Genomic DNA, 8,125 nt, shown 5'->3' with positions numbered 1-8,125 from the left:
CAGTAGTAGAGATTTTTCTTGAAAATTTCGATTATGTACAGTCCTTAATATAAATATGTTTAGTGAAAAAACAACAAAAGCTCTAGTTGGTTTGGTTGTATATGACGATAGGACGTTTTACTAGAGGTTGCAAGTTTGAATCTCGGGCCTGACATCGGTGTTTTTTTTGTTTGTTTCTTAGTTACCATCATATATCCCTTCAACTTGTTTTTTATTTCTTATAAATCTAAAATTGCTCCACATCCGCCATAACATGAAACATAGCTCCTATACATCTGTTATATAAGCAACACATGCTTCTTAATTATTAGTATGTTAAACCTCCTCTATAAGGAAGGAGCCATGATTTTTCAATAAGAGGGTCTTAATTATATTAAAAAATATACATTCAATTAACATAACATAGTTTGTAAAATTGAAAGAGAAATTGATTAAAAGAATTCCTCTAAATAGGAGTAACATCGATCTTTGGAAGAAGCAGTATCATATTTGGTTTTTTTTTCGGTTTCCATATTAATATTATTTCATGATATAAGCATATATATTATAAACATCTTCAATAATATTGTCACTAACAAGACATGGTTTTCAGTCATAAATATAATTTTTCGTTTAAAAAAAAAAATCAATTATTATTATTATTATTTTTGCTTATGATTAACATTATAGCCATAAGAAATTAAGAAACTAATCATGATTATTATTAGCCATCAAGTACAGAAAAATTATATGTTAACCGTAACTAATAAGAATTTAAAGTTACATTTTCTTGAAAAAGAATTAGGAATTTTGAGGATGGTAATTGTCGTTCCTGACTTGCCGTGGTTGATGTATTCACACCTTTTTGTGTGTGTGTGTAAATTGCGATCGTTTAATAAAAGATTAAAGAAATTGGGCTTTTGTGGGATTTGTGGGTTTAGCCTCTTTGGTGATCAGTTTTTACTTTGAGCTTAAAACAAATATTAAGGTTTTATGACTAATACTGCTTGAACAAATATGAGATGTCAACACATCCACTACTCCCCTATTCCCCCCACCCCTGTTCCTATACATATGTTATATAAGTAACACATATTTTTCAATTCTCAGCAAGTTAAACCTTCAAATAAGTGGGTTTAAAACCGAAACCAAGTTTGAAAAACTGAAAAACTAAGAAACTGAATCGATTGATTTAAGATACCCCTTTACTTTGACCCTGGATTCGTCACTGGCTCCAGGATCCAAAATTAGATCCATCAAATTGTTTGGAAACTATAAGCATTACACAATGATATGATGGATGAAGATATTGAGGATCAAAAAGGTTTATTTGATTTTGAACATGAATTTGATCGATATTTCCATGTGGTATAGACAGTTGAACAGTTGGGTTTGAACACGAATTAAAGATGAAATAATCAAATTAACTGAGAAAATCAAAAGATCAAAATTAGCAAAGCTCAGTAGCTATGATAGCATCTTGATTTTAGAGAGAGAAAAGAAAGAGAAGAAGATTGTTGAAACTTTTCAATTGATTAAATGAAAAACTATTCGGATCTTTATCAAATTTATACACCAAAATAACTACTAATTGTTTCCACTACTCAACAAAACAAACTCACAAACTTTTCTATGACGTGGTATAACCATAAATAATAACATATCACTTATGTAAAAAATAATGTTTTATTTCTATCTAAATGTTTTACATCAAAAATAATAATAATAAATAATATTCCAATGTAGTCTTTTTTTTTCTAACTTAGTTAATCTATCTTTTTTTTTTTTAATTTTTAATTGTATTATTTTTTTTCTTGTTACAAAGTTTTAGAATATATTACTAAATAAGTATTAACCAAACAAAAAATAAATAGTTATGTATAGCTAATTCAAATTAGTAGCTATATTATTAAGTTTCTATTAAATATGTTATTATGTTTTGAACTAGTAATGATATTAAAATATTAATATATTTGATCAAATAATATATTTAAATAAAAAAGTATTATTAAATAAACTTAAAATATGCATATATATATATATATATATATATATATATATATATATATATATATATATATATATATATATATATATATATATATATATATATATATATATATGCAGATGTGCATATATGTAGGGCTGTAAACGAACCAAACGAACACCAACAAGGTCTTGTTCATGTTTGTTCGTTTAAGTTAGACGAACAACAAACGAACACGAACGGATAAACGAACGAGATTTTTTTCTTCATGTTCGTTCGTTTAACAAATTACTTTGTTAATGTTCGTGAACATGCTAAACGAACATAAACGAACAAAGATAAAAAAAAACACAATTGAACATATATGAACATAAATGAACATATAATATAGCAATATAATAAAAAATAATTAAATATAGATGAATATAAATAAACTTAAATGAACGAACATAAACGAACGTAAATGAACATCATAAACAAACGTTCACGAACATAAATGAACGAACGACACAATTGTTCATGTTCGTTCATTTAACTAAATGAACGATATTTTTTGTTCATGTTCGTTCATTTATTAAATAAACGAACATAAACGAACTTCCCGCCGAACAGTTCACGAACGGTTCGCCGAATGTTCAGTTCGTTTACAACCCTACATATATGTATAATTTCATTTTGTGTATATGTGTATATGGTGCATATTTTACGTAAATTTTTTTTTATTTTTTCTAAGTATCAATATGGAAAAAGGTTAATAAATGATAATTTTATATATTTTTATTTATTTTTTATCTATATAAGATAAGCTCTAAAACCAAGATTGAAAACATGCACAATTGACTTTGTGTATATATGCACATTTTTTTAACTTTTTCTAGAATTTTTTTATTTAAATTATCTTAATTGTTTAAGATGTTAATATAAAAAGTGATTTGTTGAAACAAAATTTAGATAAATGACTTTTTTTGTGAAAAATTTGCATATGATGCATATTTTTTGAATAACTTTTTTTACGAATGTGAATATGGAAAGAGTTTGAAAAATGATAAATTTATGTATTTTTAGATATTTTTAGATATAAGATAAGCTGTAAAATAAAGGTTGAAAAACTTATTACTAATGATCCTAAAAAAGTTAGTGATCTAATTAGAAGTTTTATATATATATATATATATATATATATATATATATATATATATATATATATATATGTGTGTGTGTGTGTGTGTGTGTGTGTAAGATTGTAACATTTGTTTCCTTGGATGAATCGAATTTGGATTTTGGAGGGTAAAAAGATTGGTGAAAAAGGGGTCCTCACGACGTGAACACGGTTTTAGGTTTCATTTTCAGCCTCCACCTTCCCTTAACTCCGTAAAACCCTAACCCTAGCCTTTCTTTGTGTTTCTTAAGCTTTTGGTGGAGTTTTGGTGGTTTAAAGAGGAGGATATCACCATGGAAACATAGTTGTAGTTTGAAACCCTCATTTTCAACCTTTAGCTACACTTCTGGACCAATGTCAGTAATCAAGATCCAAGCTTTATATTTCCTTGTTGTTAGATCTAAGGTTTCATGCATATTTATCCAAGATCTTAAGAATTGGAGTGTTTGGACTACATAAAGTTGGCAACGTTATGGGTCCTTAGGGTCCCTAGATGCTTATATGTCATGGATCTAAAGTTTAGATGATGTTGGAGTTCATGCATGAGAATTGATCCTCTTTTTTCTCAATGAATGACCCATTTTAAGCTTCTGTCTTGTATTGGACATACAAGGCCTTAAAGCAACGATTTTTATGACCCTAGGAGTGTTAGGAAACCTCCGGGAAAAAAGATGGATTGGTAGCTTAATGGATTAAGAGGTTTTTTTTATCAAAATGGCATATAAACGGATCTCACGGCGTGAGGAAGATGTATGTCATGTCGTGAGGGTTGCAACCTCGATTATTCTATCCTGTAACAGCTCACGATGAGGGTCATAGATGATCACATCGTGAGCGCCTGCTAATTATTGACTTTTTCACCAAGGGTATTTTGGTTGGTGTTTGATACATGGTTTTGGGATTTGTTGGGCCATTGGATTTCTAATTTTGGGCTTTGAGTTTCCATTTTTGGCTTTTTGTTCTTTTGGACTCAACATAGATTTTTGGCCAAGTCAGGAAAAGGGTAGAATAGTATTTTACCATTTATGAAGTTGGATTATGGATTGGGCCTTGTATTTTCGATTATCAGGATAATTATTGATTAAGATTCGATTTTTGTTAGTTGGCGCGAGGTTATACGGTTCAGCAATTGGAGCAGGCATTTGATTTAAGCGGATTGAGGTGAGTTTTCCTCACTGTACTTTTGGGACGAAGGCACCTAGAGTGGCATATTGGATTGTTATCCTGGTTTATCACATGTTGGTATGTTGTAGTGATATGTTAGATCTATATCTTGGTACATAAGATGGTGATATGCTTAGTGATTTGTAATATCTGCCTGATTGTTTGTGGACTGGTTATATGTTTAGCTGTGTATATGTCGTCGTGGTGTGGGTGGGTTGGGACTGTACTGCTTTGTGCTGTCAGTCAAAAAGCCCGACAATATTAATATCGATATATTGTTATGGTTTAGTGGGCTTATATGTGCTTTAGATATGTATATGTTGACATATTGTGTGTGGTTGGGTTGCGGCCAACTAGTGTAGACAGAAGGCTAAGAGACCCAGGGCATCCCGGATAGAACTGTAGGCCTAAGGGGGGTATCCGTCACGCCGAAGGCCCGGGAATGTTCCAGATAAACTAAAGGCCCGATGAGGCGTAGTAGTCATGCTGAAGGTTTTGTGAGTGTACCCGATAGATTGTAGGTCGGTGGGGCGTTCTGGTCAGGCTGAAGGCTTTGTATGCATGATGTTTGTTGGCATATGTTATCTGTTTTTGTGGTGGTATTTTAGGGGAACTCACTAAGCTTTGTTCTTATAGTTTTGGTTTATGGTTTCAACTACTTCTGTGCCAGTGGCAAGGTGAAGGCGGAACCGTACACATCCTTGGGTTTACAACTGATTGGATCTTAGGAGACTCTGATTTTAAATAAAGTTTTGAAACAATGATTTTTGTAAAAATCTTATGATTATGGGTTGTTTTTAAATGTTTAAATTTGATGTGATTTTTGGGATGTTAAAAGTTCGTATTAGAACCTTGGTTTTAGTGAATAGGAGGAACATTCGTGTGAGTCCAGTCTCAAACTAGGGAAAAAGGTTTTAAAAATGGTTTTCAATTTGTTTTTTTTTTCTATGTAATCAAAGAGGATGTGATGTGTATGATCAGTCGGATCCAGTAAGTTAACCCTAAGTTACCACACTGATATTTGATATTGTGATATGTTAGAAGAGCATGCTAGTGTTAGGCTAGGGATCTTCAGGAATTGCATGATAGAATTGTCTGATTATCTGATTTCTGATAGCATATAATCTTTCTTTTATGAAATTGACATCATTACTGTAGTTGCTTAGTGTATGCATCATAGTTGTACATAACTAAGATTCTATAGCCTGAGGATGTTTGATTTGGCATTATTTCCTATTCTTGTTTGATGAAAGATAGGATTAAGTATTTGATTATCTATAGGATCCAGTATTATGTATAACTAGCATACATGAGTGCCGCAAGGTTGGTGAAAGTTTCATGAGTGGGTGCAGTATAGCGGGGTAGCGTGGGGAATGGTTAGCCACTCTTGAGAGAGTAAGGGTAGGTCAAAGGTGTATCCGAGATGCTGGAAAATGGAGATCAAAAACTTTGTATGAGGATCTGTCTGATTTCATTGTGTTTTAGTGTCAGTCAAATCCACTACTTGGATGTTGCTTGCTTTGTGCTTTGTGGGACTCACATTGATGTGAGCTGACCATAAAACAAATAAACTAAGTTGCATGCTATGAAGGTTAAATAATCTTAGAGTGAAGGATTCAGCCCTATTGCACATATCTCGTTTGAATCTAACCATTGTAGGGTTGGGTCCTCTAGCCAAAAGATTATTTAAGTTTTGTTGCATGTAATGGTATTCATGAAGTGGTTGGTTGACATTGATTGGAGTTCTTCAGCAGCTGATGGCAGGGGAGGTGGGAAATCCTAAGAGAGCCTAGGAAATATTTTAGTGTGGTTGTTTTGTTGTTAAGCGGGTATTGTGAAGTATTATTATGGGCATGTCTTAGAGGACCCGAGAGTATCCTTGAGGAAAGTATGGATATGTGTGGAAGGTAGTAGTGGGCTTGTACTACTGGAAGCACAGGATCCATACTCAAATCGAGTAAATTTTCGGGGATTCTAAAGGATGGTTATGAGAAAATAGCATGGTTGGATACCATGGTTCATGGCAGCAACTCCGTATCTTTTGATCTTTGGTTATGGTTGCTCGGGCATAAGGTTGGGCCTGGTAATTGTTCGGCCCAGTGGCGATACCGGTTTGGATTGATGGGTGCATACCTGGAAGAGCTTGTTGGCTTGAGGCCGTGAATTTGAGTCACAGGACTCAAGAATGGAACGATCATTATGATCGGCTCGAATATTGCATATGGGATTAGAATGGTTTATTGATGGCTTGGTATGTCGCTATCCTTGGTGGGGATTTTACCCTTTTGGTTTCCGAGTTTAGGGGAAAGAATGAGTTGGCTTGTGACTTTCAAAGTTGGGGTGTAAGCCCAGCTTGGGGTCTGTTGGTCGCGGGGTTTGGCAACAGTATGCCAACGTAGGAGTGCGCAGGTGGGTTGATGTGTTATGGATGATTTGTGATATGATTAAGGGTCCGTGTTCTTAGGTTATAGTAGGACGAGTATCGACTCGTAGCTTGGGATTACAGATAAGGAGATTGCATTTTGGAACGTAATTCGATATTCGCTTATGCTTGTGTGTGAAATCCTTAATGTTAAAATGATTATAATTAGGAATTTCATAGGTCTTTAGCTAAAATCCAAAATTCTCTTAGGATTTGATTGGTCCTTATCTGGAAGGTCATCATGCACACGTTATTCATTCCAGGGTCAGGGATGGTCGTACCTGGCTGAGCTGGTTTGAGTTATGGTTTGGTTTCAACACCAGTGGGTGGTAGTTTGAACCATAATTGGGGGTGAACTGGGTATTCTGCTTCAAGGATCATCGATCTATTCAATTTCATGGTATTGGGGGAATGGTTCATAGGGATCTGTTTGAGTTCGTGGTATTGGGGGGATGGTCCAAGTTCATGGTATTGGGGGGACGATACACAATAATGGTTTATAGTCTTGCTTGGGGCAGAGGTCGATTAGGAAATTAGTTTCGGAGTTGGGTACGTTCAACTCCGCATAAGTTTTGGTTCATTAGATCTAATGTCAATGTGTCTGCGATCATTGATCATTTCGTTCATCATTCAGCGGAGATCCTCCGAAAGTTTCAAGTGGTGACAGTTGAACTTCAACGAATATGACAACCTATCATTAAGTTCAATATATATTTTGTTCCTTTGGTCTTTGTGTAATGTCCCGAAATAATGACACGAAATTTCTGATTTTTAGATTAATAAATCGTTGATACACACCAACTCCATAAAACCAACTTAATTAAGATTTAGCAAAATATCATTAAATCAGAGTAAGTCACAGAATGCAGAAACATGTGGTGTGTGCTATGCAATCATCATGATCACTTCCATTTTGATAACTGAAGTACTTGAAACATAAACTGAAAACTGTTATCACAAAGCTTAGTGAGTTCCCCAAGATAACACATACCACACATACCAAAATAACATACTGGGCCCCACCCTCCATCGGGCCTCACCCAGTCTCGAGTCCCACTCGACCTCGGGCCCCGCCTGACATCGAGCCCTACTCGGATTATATGTATGTTATTCTCAGGCCTCGCCTGTCCCTGGGCCTCACCCATTATACACACATAACCATATAACCATATAATCATTTAGACATATAATAATACTAGCACATGTAATAATCACAAATACTATAGCATACCATACAATCATCGGGCCCCACCCGACATTGGGCCTCAATCGGAAATCATAAGACACATACCAATAATTAACATACGATATCCTCCTAAGGCCTCGCCTGGCATCGAGCCTTGCCCGGTTAACATATTATCATATAACACACAAAAGAGTCGAACAGACATCTAGCATTGTAACATAAAACCAA

This window comes from Lactuca saligna, chromosome 4 (assembly GCF_052625555.1).
Source record: "Lactuca saligna cultivar CGN05327 chromosome 4, ASM5262555v1, whole genome shotgun sequence".
NCBI classification, from domain to species: Eukaryota; Viridiplantae; Streptophyta; class Magnoliopsida; order Asterales; family Asteraceae; genus Lactuca; species Lactuca saligna.
Note: the sequence above shows the minus strand (reverse complement) of the source record.